This window comes from Dermacentor variabilis, chromosome 9 (assembly GCF_050947875.1).
Source record: "Dermacentor variabilis isolate Ectoservices chromosome 9, ASM5094787v1, whole genome shotgun sequence".
NCBI lineage: Eukaryota > Metazoa > Arthropoda > Arachnida > Ixodida > Ixodidae > Dermacentor > Dermacentor variabilis.
The window spans coordinates 136,885,737-136,901,157 of record NC_134576.1 but is presented as its reverse complement, the minus strand read 5'-3'; the positions used below and the strand labels follow the sequence as shown (position 1 = coordinate 136,901,157).

The 15,421-nt window shown below is 49.6% G+C and overlaps 1 protein-coding gene and 1 long non-coding RNA gene across 4 annotated transcripts in view; one reads left to right on the top strand and one right to left on the bottom strand.

The window, feature by feature from the left end:
* LOC142557637 (adenosylhomocysteinase-like 1) overlaps positions 1–15,421 on the bottom strand; it is a 271,459-nt gene that overhangs the window by 178,134 nt on the left and 77,904 nt on the right. The gene's annotated exons all lie outside the window — the stretch shown is intronic.
* LOC142557641 (uncharacterized) overlaps positions 1–15,421 on the top strand; it is a 137,416-nt gene that overhangs the window by 65,221 nt on the left and 56,774 nt on the right. The gene's annotated exons all lie outside the window — the stretch shown is intronic.

Genomic DNA, 15,421 nt, shown 5'->3' with positions numbered 1-15,421 from the left:
GTCGCTCGACGCGCACACGCATGCATGTGTCACAAATGCACAGGGACACCGCGCCGCTCTTTGCACTGATAGCGAGAACAAGAAGAAAAGCAAGTGTACAATTCTCGGGGCTAAACGCTCGAGGGTTGCGGGCAGCGAGGAAGCGTGAAGCAGCTTTGTCGTTGTTTTACGGCGACTTGGGAAGCAACGCAGGTGTGCAGTGGGAAGAGAAGGACGGCATGCACGAAGGCGACTCGACCAAAGCCTCGTAGGCTGCACACTCCGCGCCACGAAATGTGGTCGCTAGCGTTGCCTCTTAATTCAATCAGCCCGCGAGAGTACGGGTAAGAGGGATGTTAAACAAAACAGAGTGCGCGCCTCTGTTTCCCCCATATGCACGCAGTTTCGTATATTTTTTTTTCTCCTTGCCCACAGGGAATGCCGCAAGAACGCTTTATAGAGATTAACGATATCCTTTGAGAAAGCCCACTTAGGCACGAAAGAGCCTGGCAGAGACAATGTTTCTTCTTACCCGAAAAGCCACCGAAGCATAACACCGCGAGGCCAGAAAAGGGATATTTTATTAGCAAGAAGGCGAAGAGACCGTGGAGCACGGTATGAGGGCGGCTGATCGGACCCACGACCGATATGTCAGTAGCGCGCAGCCCCGCGGAACGACGCGATTAATCAACAACGTTACGCATCGTAATTGCTTTTCAGATCAATGACTCATGGTATTCGTACGCCGCGGCACGTGACAGATGAAGCACCGAGAAAGCGCCCAGACTCAGTATTCGCTCACTTGCTAATGCAAAGTGATCAATCCATACTGGCACACAGCTTCAACCCAAGAAGAAACTGTCGCACTTCATGACGTCACATTGAGCTGGCGTGGGAAATTGAACGCGGCGTGATAGCCAGCGCTTCCTTTTTTTTCTCTCGTTTATTCCAGTTTAGAGAGCATCTGTTCGTTGTAAGACAAATCAGTCTCGTACTTCAGACGTGTGATTACCATGCCTATCTAAAATAATAACCTAGCACTTCTAAGTGTCCCTTTAATCAACTTCAAGCGGTTAACTAACAGCCTCAGGCTAGCTCTGTCCTTATCTTCACGCACCAAAATTTCATTAAAAAAATTACGCCCACATCTGGCCGTTGTACACAATAAACACAAAATACTCGAAATAATTTGTGACTGGATGCATTCACGACACACAATCGGCATGTTACAACGCTAACTATGCTACAGGGGATTATACTGCGTATGCAATCATTTTATTATACAAGTTTAGCTCTATTCTTATTGTAAGTCACACTGATAACCCCACTGTTCTATAGATACATGGGCTACGGAATCGCATGCTTTCGTCGACACGTGCACTGCACTTTGTAGATGAATAAACATTTTTATTATTCATTATTAATCAGACCATTTCTTCCCAGTGCCCATCTAGCGCTGCAAATGAACTCAGGGCGACTCCGCTGCCTTTTCTTACCGTTGAACGCTCTCTCCTTTCCTTATTGGTTTTAACCTGTATGTAAGCAGATGTTTGTGTTTAAGTTCCTGTGTATGCTTCCCTTGGGGAGGGAGCGTCTTGAAAACGCGAGGACACTATGAAGCTGGCAAACAAGAATGTATAAGCGCGATTCCACGAGAACTAGAGTGACATCAACAAAATACAACTAGGTGAAAGGTACCATGATCGTATTCAATAACTAGCTGATATTCTCGATTCCTCCGGAACCATACCATCGTGCCTGCAGCAATATGGTGCAATTTTTCTGACGGTCATGTAACTACAGTACGGAGCAATGGCGTTACAACGCGTTCGAGCTACCTGGACCCGCTTTCCAACAGTCACCCACGACCACACAAGAAGCGACGAAATACGTGACGAAAATAGGCGACGAAAGAACACGTTGCGCACACTGTGGTGAGCAATTACCGCTACAACAAAAGACTAGAACGCGTTGTCTTCGCGCGGAGCAAATCTAGCCCGCGGGAGCTATTCGGCGCCCGGAAATATCGGCGAACAAACCTGTCCAGAGTGCGCTGCTACTGCATACGTAGAAGCGTGCGGTAAGACACAAGCGAGCAACGGTGGAAACCCAAAGGCGCCATGTAGAGCACGACGGTTGCCCATCTCCAGGCGTTGTTCCACCGGTGAAACTGCCTCAACGCGCGCCTCCTCCTTCTCCGCGGCGGGCGACGAGGACATCGAGGCACGCTAGGTGAAACGAGAGACGACGGCCGGGGTTGTCGTTTTGCACGCAACGCTCATTGTATTTATTTATTTATTTATTTATTTATCTCCATACAAGGGATGAATAAAGAGGAATGGGAGGTGCTATAGAGGAGAGGGAAAGCTGCCGCCCACGTATGCCGTGCTACGAGTTGCGTGCAGAGGAGCTCGCGTATATATTTGGCTACGCGCACACCTGATGGGCGGCGGAGCGAAAGGTCGTACAGGATGCTCCAGCCAGTCAACAACGATCGGAGGAAGAGAGAAGGGTGCTGGTCCGTTCTCCAACGCTAATCCGCTTAAGCTATACGATGGCTTAATACCTGGGTCACGTGAGGACTAGCGCCGCATGCACGATGACCTCCTTCTCTGCAACAGTCGGCTATCCTTCCTAATTGGCCGTCACGCACTCAGTGCCCAGAGTTCACAAGGCACATTGTGATCACCAAGTGCAATGCAGAGAGAGAGAGAGAGAGAGACCGAGTACCACGTATAGTGCGCACAGTGTGTAAACGGTGGAATGATTAGGTCTCTGATTTGCACGTTTCCATTTTTTTACCACTTCCTTCTGATGCTTTTCTACTAATGTCATCGATATTCTACTTCCAGAAACAGGTATCTGTTCCGGAAACAGTCCAAATGGCGTCAAACGTTTGCGGTAGCACGGCGCTCCCGACGGAGTGAATGCCCTCGTTCTGAAGAAAATATCACCGTATCTCTTCCTTTGTCTCTCTCTCTCTCTCTCCACGTCAGTTATCTCTGGCGGCAGTTGTCCAGCGGGTACTTGTACTGGCCACTGATGTGTACGATACGCACTTGCAGCTTTCGCACCAGCCAGGTAGTGCGCGGAATTCGTCAAGTGCAGCATAACGCCTCACGCCGAGAGGGAGTCATTCGCTCGGGCTATTCAGCGACCTCCCCCCGAACGAACATCCACTGCACGCAATTAACGAGGCGCGATAAGAGAGTTCGATAATCCGGCGCCAGCCGGTCTAGCATCGGAGCAGCTCAAACTGGCGGTGCAGGGCCTATCGTTGTAGCTTTTGCAATATCGCACAGAACAAGCGCCGGCGAACGTATACTGCAATATTTCGAACGTGCGCTACGCGTACAGCGCACAACGTTTAAATGACGCAATTTTCTACCAATGAACAAAATAAAAGAGAGAGAGAAGTTGCGCGATGTTTCTCAGGACTCTATGTCTCTCTCTATATCGTTTATTTTTTTTTTTTAATATCATCCTCCAGCCCATTTTCGTTCGAGGACAGCCTCAAACACAAATGACGAGGCATCACCGGGGCTTTCATAAAAGGGCCTACGCACGACGGGCACGCTTCTGTATCGAGTTTGCAGCGTTATACGCAAAGCGCTCTTCTAAAACGTGTTGAACAGTACTGCTCTCAAAATCTGAGGCTCCTCCAGTTTCTCGCACGCGGCTTCTTTTCTACAGGAGACGACCTAACGACGAAGATGCCCCTCCATTGTGCGCCCGGGATTCTCGCAAATGAGTGAAAGAAAGAAAAAGGAAAGGACGAAAAGAAACGCGCGCCTAAAAGAGCCCTCAGCGAATTACAGGAGTAATTAGATGCCTCTGGGGAAGCGGCGACGAGGAGTGCTCTGCGTCAGGCGTGGGCAGACGGTTCGGTGCCGAGTGCGAGCACATCTTCGAACGTACAAGAACGCTCACCGTGAATGCGTATGGATGGAGGTCGCCGCAGGTCACGAGGCGCAGCGCTGGCATTCGTGTAGGGCGCCTCGATAGTAGCGTCTCTTTCCAAACGGCGGCGCTGCTATCTAGGCATACGTACCAGGTACGCATAGCATGACTAACTCAAACATGCGAGCTAGGGGACTATCGGTCATCGCTCCATTAGAAAGGGGATGCGAGTAAATCATCATCATCATTATTGATTAGCTCAACCAGTCTAGGCGACCATTTGTCACCACCCATTTCGAAGGAGATGCCAATAAATCATCATCATCATCATCAATCGTGATGGAACATAGCGAACAGACGGAAGAAAGTGATGACAGCATGCACCGGCGCTGACTATTTGTAGCCAACGAACGCGAGTATACCATGACTCATTTATTGGCGGTGACCCTTATTCGTTGTTGAAATAGTGAATGCACGATGCCTCCCGTTATTCAAGGGTACCCTCGCGCCTTACATTTTCATTTCTTCCACAGTTCTTTGTCGCAAGGAGACCGGAACATTCACTGCGCCCTTTATGATAGGAACCAGCTCATAGTGACCTGCAAGGCTTCTTCGTTGTTTACGCAAAGAGCTGGCATATACAAATACACAAACCAGGCTGATCATACGCTGAAGAAAGCGGTTAGGGGCAACCACAGCAACTCCCGACTCCGCCATTAAACCATGCCGTGCCAAACCAATATGGCGAGTATGCCAAATTGAGACGAAGTCTTCAAAGTGCGCCTCCGCCATGAAAGGCAGCACTAGCATCTATACGCTCAGTTTACATTCGAGCATAGAGCTTACTACCGCTTATCATTCTGACTGGCTGCGGCAAAGCGGCAAGCTTTCTTCTTCTTTTTTTTTTTCTCGCAGCGGAAATCGGTCCCAGACGCGATCGCGCTCACCTGGTTTTTAGCCCGCTTTCGCCGCCAATGTGAACGCACCCTCGTAAGGGCCGCGACGCGATCGGCCAGCGCCTCACACACACACACACACACACACACACACACACACACACACACACACACACACACACACACACACACACACACACACACACACACACACACACACACACACACACACACACACCGCTTTTCCAACACAAGAGGCAGCTGTTACCGCTTGCTTAATACGCGGTGAGGGCTCTTCTCCCATAATCCTTTATATCTTAATGGCTTTGTACGTGTATTATAGGCTTCAAGATTGTCACGTGAAACCGCTTCGTTATTTCCTTCCTTGCCCCATGACGAACGGCGACACCAGCGTGGCCGCGCACCGGAAGTTCAACAGTCGTTAGCTCCACCCCTTACCGGGACAAGATAAAGAACAAAGGCAAGACGGGAACGGAGAATCAGGAAACAGTGTCCAATCGGAAGCGCGACGTCAGAAACGACGGAAGTAAAAGAGGCGAGGTGCTGAGGAAGATCGCACGTTCGCTAGGAACACGGCGCTGAAAGTAAACAAGGATGAGGAAAAGTGGGCTAGAAGCGACAAGTATTGCCAAACCGGTAGCGGAAGAAAGTACACTGAAAGAAAAAGAAAAGACACTGGCCAAAGCAAAAGAAATAATATTAGTTCATGCAGGAGAGTACCAGGACAGGGATCCAGGGGCTGTAAGCAAAATAGCGAGGGCAAGCGCGCAACCGGAAGCAGAGAAGAGGACGCAGAAGAGGACTTGTACTTGCTAGAAGAAACTCAAATAACTAGAATCAGCACACGGTTTACCGATATTAAATGTTAGCGTTCCAGCCCGTTATATGTCCTCACTTCTTTCACTGAAAGACCTACCCGTTCCGCATTGGAATGGGGGACACGCCCATGTGCGACTCTGTGGAACTATGGAAATGATTGAACACATCTTATGTCTCTGTCCCCAACACGACGTCGAGCGTGAAATTCTCCGGACAGCATTGAACCGGCTGGACTCGAACATTTTCGGAAATGAAGATGCTTGGAGCAACGCCGTACTCGTCGATGGCACTCAAAGCGACGAAAGCGTTGTTGCAGTACCTCAGGTCGACAGGTCTAGGCGACTGCGTGGAGACACGGTGCGAACCTTCAATTGTGCGCGAAATTGTGATCTCTCTCTCTCTCTCTCTCTCTCTCTCTCTCTCTCTCTCTCTCTCTCTCTCTCTCTCTCTCTCTCTCTCTTTTCTTTCTTTTTTCATCCCTATACCATTTCCCCAGTGCAGGGCAGCAAACCGCACATGTGTCTGGTTAACCTTCCTGCCTTTCCTCTCTTCTATTCTCTCTCTCTCTCTCTCTCTCTCTCTCTCTCTCTCTCTCTCTCTCTCTCTATCTATCTATCTATCTATCTATCTATCTATCTATCTATCTATCTATCTATCTATCTATCTATCTGCCAATCTCACTGAAATGAACATAACACCACAAGACATTTTGCTCCTTGAACAACTGTAGCGAGCACGCGTCAGCAGATCATGTTTTCCCACTCTCACTTCCTCAGTGACCGTCGTTTTGGGTATCGATTACATGTCGGCATTTATTGTCGAAGCTCCCTGTGCGTTCCGGAGAAAATATACGCGCACTTAGCAAGCAGCGCGCGTCGGCCGTGGTGCCCATGACCGCTCATTCTCCGCGAAGGAACACTAGAGCAAGTTAAGTGGCGACTAACACAAAGTACTAATCCAAACAAGAGAAATGCTATTTTTCTAGGTCAAAAAAAAAAAAAAAAAATCTGGGGTTCCTCGTGCAAGTGAATGTAGCACGTCATAGTGGTGGAGCTCGGATTTAATTTTGACCACCTGGGGGTTTTCTAACGCGCACCTACATTTAAGTACACGAGCGTTATCGCACTTCGCCCCCGTAAGAATGCGACCGCCGAGGCAGTAATCGAACCCTCCACCTCGAACTCGGCAGCGGAACGGCATAGCCACGGGCTACTGCGGCGGGTGAGGAAAGAATTCACGGTGAAAGTGGACACCTCGACAGGTCAACAGTGTTAAGAGAACTTCCTACTGGGCAAGTTGGTATCGATTCATTATACCTATTTTTAAAGCGTAAAAGAACAACACAGCAAACAACACAGCTGTCTGTTGTTTCTTTGGTGCCTTAAAAATAGTCATAATGAAGATCAACAGTGGGCCGACTAGGAAAGGCTCAGGCGGAAGGCAAGGCATCGATATGTGGATTTTGAATGCAAAACAAAATGCAAACACTAGAGAATAAAGAATCAGGAAACCTTAAGGTCTATTAGTAAGCACGAAGGAAAGCAAACGAATAGAATTTTTTGAGACATGGGCAGTGATAGAGAATACTGTTTTTCCTATCCGCGCCCCCTTCGTTCTTGGCGTCTTGTTTATTTTGGAGCGCAGCTCGTGAGGCCGCTTCACATTCAGCGTTTTCCTGGCGTTTCGTCACCACTGCGAGTCGGTGCGGTGATTTCGGTCTCAAATTCTTGGCCTCAATATATCGCGAAATGAAAACACGTATAAATCTGCGCTCAAATTTCGCATTAGGGAGTATCGTAATTGTCAGACTTTCTTTTTCATTCTTTTTGTTCTTCACCTCAGCGGCCAGGTAACCAAGACTACAGCGGAACCCCGCGTTGGCAGCATCTCCATTCATCCTATACAACGGTTAAGGCTAAATGGATTAAAAGGCTGCGCCGTCAGCAAAGGAGAAATTAAAGAAAGAATCCCCTAAACGAGACCACAGAAATGCAATAAGGGCAGAGGTGCGCGGAAACCGAGGACTGAGCTATAGAATAAAAAGCTTGCTCGCGTTTTCCACATTCGAGTGCGCCCTTCACCACGCTAACAAGATGGCCGGGACAGCGGGACAGGGGCGTCCGTCTCTTCATATTTTCTGCGCTTAAAGGTGAGCGCGAAGCAGTCCAAAATAAATATGCAGATCATGGGAGGGCGACGGTATAGTTGGGAACCCTCGAGTGGCTCAGACGAGAATAACCCGTCACTGATCCAACGTCGGGAGGAAAAAAAGCAAAATCAAAATAAGCGAAACCAGAGAAAGATGGAAGTCGAGATAGAAAAATCAGGGAGGAGGAGGGGGAAACGAGAGGGAGAGGGGGGCTATGCGTGCGTGAGAGGACACTTGGCACAATACGAAAGACGTCAGCAGACGTATGGAGGGCGCCGGAGGGAGCGCCAACAAGAAAGAAATTGTGAGTGGCGGAGTGCAGGATGACCTACCTCAATCACAATATATTTTTTTTTCTATTAAGCAACGCGCTCTCTTGTTTACTATGCACTCGTCGTGGAGAAATATACCGCAAAGAACCACTTCAAAGAAAAGCCTCGAGTGCCGCTAAAAAACAGCGGTGTCAGTCTGGGTGGCCACGGGAGGGCGCGAATAACTGTACGACGACTGCACGATGACATCACGAGGACTATGTGGCATGACGACTGGAAGATAGCGGCGCGACGACGGCGCAACGATTGCAAAACGACGACGTCGCATGTCGCGCTTTGCGCACTATAAGGCAGAAGTAAATGGACGTTTTTTTTTTTTTTTGCGGCTATTTCTTTTGAAAACGCGACGACGATTAACGTGTTGATTATAATTGCGGCAAGAGCCACGAAACGCGGTTGAATTAAACTATAAATGTTCATTAAAAGGACCGCAAAGCTTTCAGTTACGACAAAAGAAAAGGGCATTATCCCTACAGTTCTTCTTTTCCAAGCGCACGCCCCAACGCGGAATTTTGTCCTTCTGCTCCTATTCTTTGTCCTTTATTTATATTCATTCTTTTTAGTACTCAGGAATATGTCAGTCTTTCACAAAAGTTACAACCCCGCCCCCCTCCTAGACGGAGAACGGGAGAAGGGAGCGAAGGAAATCCGAGAAATGCGGCACATTCGGAATATCCCTTCGCTTGAAGCGAAGGACGCTCTGACGTTTAATTAAACACATTCCTCAACGTTGGATGGCGTTCCGAGCAGGAGCGTTTCATTCGACTCGACAGAAATGGTGAGTGTTCCTGCATACGCCGCTTGGTCAGACTGACCCTCGCGGGGAGGACAAAGAGAGCGCGTGAATATATAATCACGCCTTTCCGGTACCGCCGCTGAAAAACAACCACGCGCTCCTTTGTTTCGCGAAGCTCGCTCGACCACTATCGTTCATCTTCGCGGCGAGGTCTTACTACTTTCTTTTTTGCCCAGTAGAAGAGTTACTGGAAGATGTTGCTTCATTCTTTGATTTCTTTCTGCTCGTTAATTTCAGTTCACTCTCGCGTGTCTGAGTTACGTGTTTACAAAACTCGCAAGAAGAAGGATTCTGCACTGTCACTTGTTCAATTAAAAGGGCTTCTTCCTGCGTACGCGGATGTTTATAATTTTTTTTCTTTCCTTGTTATTAAACTCACGCCGTCATCGCGATGGGGTAAAATTAAAGCTTTAATTTCAAACTGCCGCCACTGCTTAGAAACTTTTTGCTGTCCGGTTACATTCCCATCATCGGCTCTTGTGCAAAGCTTCCGCAATGTCTGAACACAAGAGCACCGCTAAAGCTGTGCCAACGTTTTAAAAAAACCGCTTCAAATGGATTCGGCGAGCTTATTACGCAAGACTACACAAGGTCGAAGCACACAGTGGGCGTAGACAGTCCGGAACGATATGAAGGAGGTCGCCTTGGCGTCGACGACAACCGGAAGAAGAGGAGGGTCTGTTTTAACTCGGCTAGAAAGGCAATCCTTGGATAAAATAAAACCAAGTTGCATAGTTTAATCATCCCAGGGTAACACACGGGCCGCCGCTGGGAGCCGTGCTCAGCTATAGGAATCAACTGCACGGCGGCGCGCGTAAGAGGAGCTCGGCAGCTGCTATACAGATGGAATGCATTAAAACGGCAACCTTTCTCAGCAACTGAATGTATTTCGATCAGGCTTGTTGCGTTTAGGAGAAAAAATAAACCAACTGTTAAGAGCAGCTTTCCTAGGTGAGCAAGCTTATACTACGAAAATTGAGGAAAGTTCGACGATATCGGCTTCTTTCTTTATTTTTTTTTTTTAACGATGGATCAACTACTGAACTCTCTAACTCAGCAATAACCGATGACATCCCAGTTTTGAAAACTGTATTACTTGCGACATCTGAAGCTGACGATGCAGATGTATACACACCGCTCTGAAATACGCCCTTAAACTGTAGTTGTATACCGCCCGGACAGGCCCCTCGGCAGCACTGACAACAAACGGAACACGGCTTAACTTAAAAGAAAAATAAAAGTACTCATCAGTAAATATACGTGCCGAGGAGAGTTCTACTCTGGCACAAAGCCTCACGGAACGCAGCCGCGGGGCAGGACTCGGGAGCGCTAGCCGACGTCACGCGCGTAGACAAGCACGGCGAGATGGCCGCCGCCACGTAGACACGTGTATGCGCGCGTGGGTGAGGCATGAATTGGCGAGCATCAGCGAAACCGCTTGCGGCCCCACGAAGAAGCCTCCCCGCGGTGCACCCGGGACGCAAACCCGCCTGGTCGCCGACAGCCAGGCGCCCGGTGGCACTGACGCTGAGCGCGGTGCGCGAACGTCGGCGAAAGCACGGGACAGGTTTGAGTGTTGAAACCTCGCTGGAAGAAACTAGGGGTCTGTTCACACTGGTCGAAACATTTTCCTTTAAACAGACGACTAGACAGCCGCTGTTGCGACTGGGGTGCCGCAGATGTGGAAAGTGCTCGTGGAGGAGCAAGGGAACGTGGGGCTAAGCCCGATATCCAGGACGTTTTACCAACAAGTTTATACTACATATTTACAAGGTGGCTGACAGGTGAAGGACCGTATCCTTGCTAATTGCCGAAACCTCTCCTGACCGAGGTACTCCAGTGGTGGCTACACATCTCATTTGAGAACGACCTTCACTAGGCCGTCGGCCCGTTTCCCGTAATCGCGTTATCCGTGACCGGAGGCTGTCGGGGGTGAACGGCCGATCACAACACCGCAAAGACAGGCTGGATTCACAAAGTGTTTGTTCAAAACGCCGTTGTCAATCATTTCGTGGAAAAAGGGTCTTTCTAATTATGTAGAATCGGAAAAGGTTTATTATTACTGAATAAAATGAAGGTCAAGCATTCATTTGAGTGAGTGAGTGAGTGAGTGAGTGAGTGAGTGAGTGAGTGAGTGAGTGAGTGAGTGAGTGAGTGAGTGAGTGAGTGAGTGAGTGAGTGAGTGAGTGAGTGAGTGAGTGAGTGAGTGAGTGAGTGAGTGAGTGAGTGAGTGAGTGAGTGAGTGAGTGAGTGAGTGAGTGAGTGAGTGAGTGAACATCGATGTTCCAAAGCGACACCTAGGTTGCGAGAAGCGGCGTTCTCCAAATTGGTACTTTCTTTTGCATCCCCCCCCCCCCAGAATGCGGATGCGGGAATCGAGCCCACGCGCTCGTGCTCAGCGGCCCAACGTCACTGTCGTTCAAGACACCGCTAAGGACGAGAAAACTGGAGACACGCCCGTGAATGTGTTCGCATATGCTCGGTAACCGTGTACAGAATTCCATTGTGTGCTCACATACGGTAACTCTAGGTAACCGCTCACCGACGCCGCCCCATCGACACCTAAACACAGCACTGCGTAAAAAAAAGAAGGCGCGTTCCGCACGCTGAGCTGCATCGCGGCGTCGAGCGAGGCCGATCCGTCAATTGTTGGTTAGCTTTGTGATCGAAGCGAGAGAGAGAAAGCGGGTCCGAATGATACATTCACATTCGCGATACACTCGCTAAACCACGAGGCATCTATACATCTCCGGAACGCCCGTGGGGCGATCGCACCGCACACACCCCGAGGCCTCCGACGGCGATATAGCGCTGTTACGACGACGTGAGCTATAAAGCGGGGCACCGCTGGCGAGGCCGCAGGGACGAACGAGCGCTGGCGGCCATCAATCTGCGCTCGCGAAGCAGGCCCTGCCAGGCGGCCGACCGGAAAGAAATGGACCCCGCGCCGCCCTCGAGGCCACTGGGAAGGGTGATGGGCCAATCACTTCGACATTTGTACGCGCAAATGGCATCGTTGCTGTGTGTCTTGGCTGTTATAAGAAAGCAGGTTCGGATATAGCCCGAGTAACGAACAATAGAGCAAACACAACACTCAAAAAACGAAGATTGGTGCAGCGTTCAATCAGGTAATGTAAACTGCAGATAATGTAAACCTTCCAGCCACCTCATCAAGACTATAGTTAAATGAAGTTATATATATATATATATATATATATATATATATATATATATATATATATATATATATATATATATATGAGGCCGTTTCCTCACAATTACAACAAAACATACGACAAAATTCTGCTGAGGTCATTATCATCATCATCACTTCGCAACTTTCTGCTCAAAATTAAGCCTTCAGGCTGAAACCACGCGAATTTGTCAAAAAGAAAAAGAAAATTGCTGGCTCTCCCGTAATCGAGAGTAGATGTAAGCATGAAACGGCTACCGACAAAGCAGATTGGTTGAAAGTGACACTAGCCACAATCTTGATACTAGCCACCACATCACACCGCACCGTGCCATACTGCGCACTGGTTCATATGGAACGCAATAGTTTCCCGTCGCACTCAGAACCTCCCTACAACTATCATCGCGGTCAAACGGCCACGCTGGCGTCAAACGGTCAAACTCGCGGACCGCTGGCGTTGAAAAGAGCCCTCAGCGCCAAAACATAACAAGCGTATAGTGTCCGGTATCTGCCTTTTGAACGTTACCCCATTGGAAATGACAAATAAAATTTCAGCGTACTAGAGGATAGAGTTCGAATGATTTGTGAACAAACATTAGGAAGAACTCGCAAGGAATATTTTTGGTAACTTGTTCGGGAAGTAACTAGCGCATGTAACGCGGTCTCGACTTGTTGCCCGGATGATCTCGTTTTGTCCTCGCAACTTGCCCGGATGTGCTCATTTGTGGGCCCGGGTAACGGCTCTTGCTTCTGGCTCAGGGTCACTTGAAGGTCACCGACAACGGGAGCTAAATGCATTTCTTGCTTAAAAATTAATAAAAAAGATGTCGCAAACAATGAGTGCCAATGAAAGCCGTGACGGCGTCCGAAGAAGCCCCTTTCCACACGGCTGAACAGCTGACGGGGTTCAGCGTTCCAAAGCGACGCAGGGTGCCACGGCCCAATCTACACAAATGCGCCCGTGAGTGGCCGCTCGTCGACAAGCACACACAGCTACAGCGCGTGGAGGCAATATAACGGACCAGCTTTAATTGGCAGGAGAACAAAATCGGATCCGATCACCACCCAATGGCACGGACGCGAGTGCGACGAACGAAGGGGCGATGGAAGGCGAGGGGTCCACTAAACGAAGCGTCACTGCGAATTGGCCTGGCAGGAAGGAAGCCAGTATGAAGCATAAAAGACAGACAGACACGGCAAATCCCTTCCACGCGCACTTGTCGACGCCTGTCGTCCAGCGAGGAGCTTCACCGTCGATGGGAACGAGAAGACCCCGAAAAGAAGCGCGCCCGCCTCCGTCATGAAAGGCGCCATCGCCAGGAAGATCAGGATGTACGCGCCGGCTCGCCACCTGGAGCGGCAGTGCACATGTACACCTGCTGCACGTGGGTGCGGTGCCGTGCACGCCTCTCGTGCGTAAACGCATCGCAGTTTACGGAATGCCGTCGACACCGCAGACACGGCTGTGCGCAGCAGCGTTACTGACGTCGTCTTGCGACGGTGGCGTCAACTCGAGCACCGAGACCTTTAATTTGCAAACGCGCTGTACTTACACTGCTAGTGCGAAGGCGTCGGCACCACCAACATGGCGCTGCCAGCGCTGCTGCTGCTGCTGCTGCCGTATATGTGCGTTTCCGATCTTCAAGTACCCCGTAAATCTATATGTGTTTAGCAAAGGGCTTAAATCTCTTTTGTCTTTCTTTTTTTTCTTTTGTAAACGCGTCTATACGGCGTACCAGGTGCGACGTCTCTTGACGTCGACGGTTTCATTTCAGGAGCCTCGATTGAACGCTAGACCAATTTAGACCGGTCAAGTAACAATATTTCAAGAATGTGTTCCCATTTATTTCGCGGGAAAGGGTTGGCCACTAGCGACGAAAATGGCCAGGCCATGGTTGCCTCCTTTAGAAATTTTCCCCTGAAGCTCCACGGCGTCGGTATGCCAGTGTGGCGTCACAGCGTTCGAAGTGGATTCCGCCTGTTTGGGTCATTTATTTTTCGCCCGGTACGTTCAAAGAATTTCTGAGAAGTCACTGCATTGAGACTTCGGTTCCGTTAAAATGAAGGGCAATCTGAGCTTACTGACAAACGCCTAAATTACTTTTAGGAAAACTATGTTAAAAATGCGTGCTGCCACAAGGAAGGAACTGCGGGAGCTTCCCGGTGGCGACTCGAATTACGGAGCCTGAAGTTCACGATAAGACCGACCTTTTTCGCCTTCTTGATTTTGTGACTGGAGTGTAACTGGAGACGTTTAACTGAGCGTAACTTGTCAGCCCTGCTTGACCTGAATTCCTTCTTTAATGTCCCTTTAAGGAACTTCACCTGTGGCGTGCGTTCCGTCCACGAAGGTCATATTGCGCAGTGTGAAGTCAATCACTGGCGCCGGACTAGAGCCCGCCAGAAATACGTTCCACGTGGCATGTAGCTTCATGATAATGTTGAAAGGCGCAAACCGCACATCCGGTAACAGACGAGCGCGCTACCAAACGGAAACCTCGCACTACCATCGAAGCTCGATTCAAGAGAGCGAAGCCCCGATGCGCGCACATCCTATTACAGAAACGATGGAGAGTCCGAGAGAGGGTGGAGAGAGAGAGAGAGTTAAGCACATGCAACGAGACACGAATAAATTTTCGACGAATTGACAGGTTTGTTATAGGATTGAACACTGAGATAGCGGGGAGAGGTACAAGAACGATAGCGAAATTATGGAGAAAAAAATGAGAGAGAGAGAGAGAGAGAGAGAGAGAGAGAGAGAGAGAGAGAGAGAGAGACGGAAAGACGTTACAGTTGCTTCACTGAAAATGATGAGAACGAAAAAACAAGACCAAACAATTTGCGCTAGATAAAAAGGAGCACGGACGCGCGAAGAGAGAGAGCAAGAAGTCCGCCTTGCCTTGGCTCATTCGTGTCTTTCTTTTATTATTGCGATAGCAATTATATGGACACTCCAGGTGCACTTTTGTCGTCGCCGTGAGGTTCCGTGTAAAGTACAAGGGCGATAACACCGTCGCCACGCGTCGCATGGTGTATGTGCGAGTGAAAGCACGCGAGGAGGGAAGCCGACGATCGCGGCTCAACCTGGCGCGCGCTAAGGAAGGAAGCGGGAAGGAAACGCGCCGTCTTCCGTCGCGCGAAAGACCGTGTGGGGATGGGAGGGAAGGGGGGCTGGCCAGGCGCAAGGCGCACTGACAATCGCGGCTCAGTCTCCAGCGTCGTATATGGAGGAAAGCGGCGAGGCAGCGCGGGAGGGAGGGGGTGTGCTTCTTAGACTCTGCCAACAAGTGCGTACTACATATGCACGGCCGCGCACGGTCGCGCGCGCCGTATCTC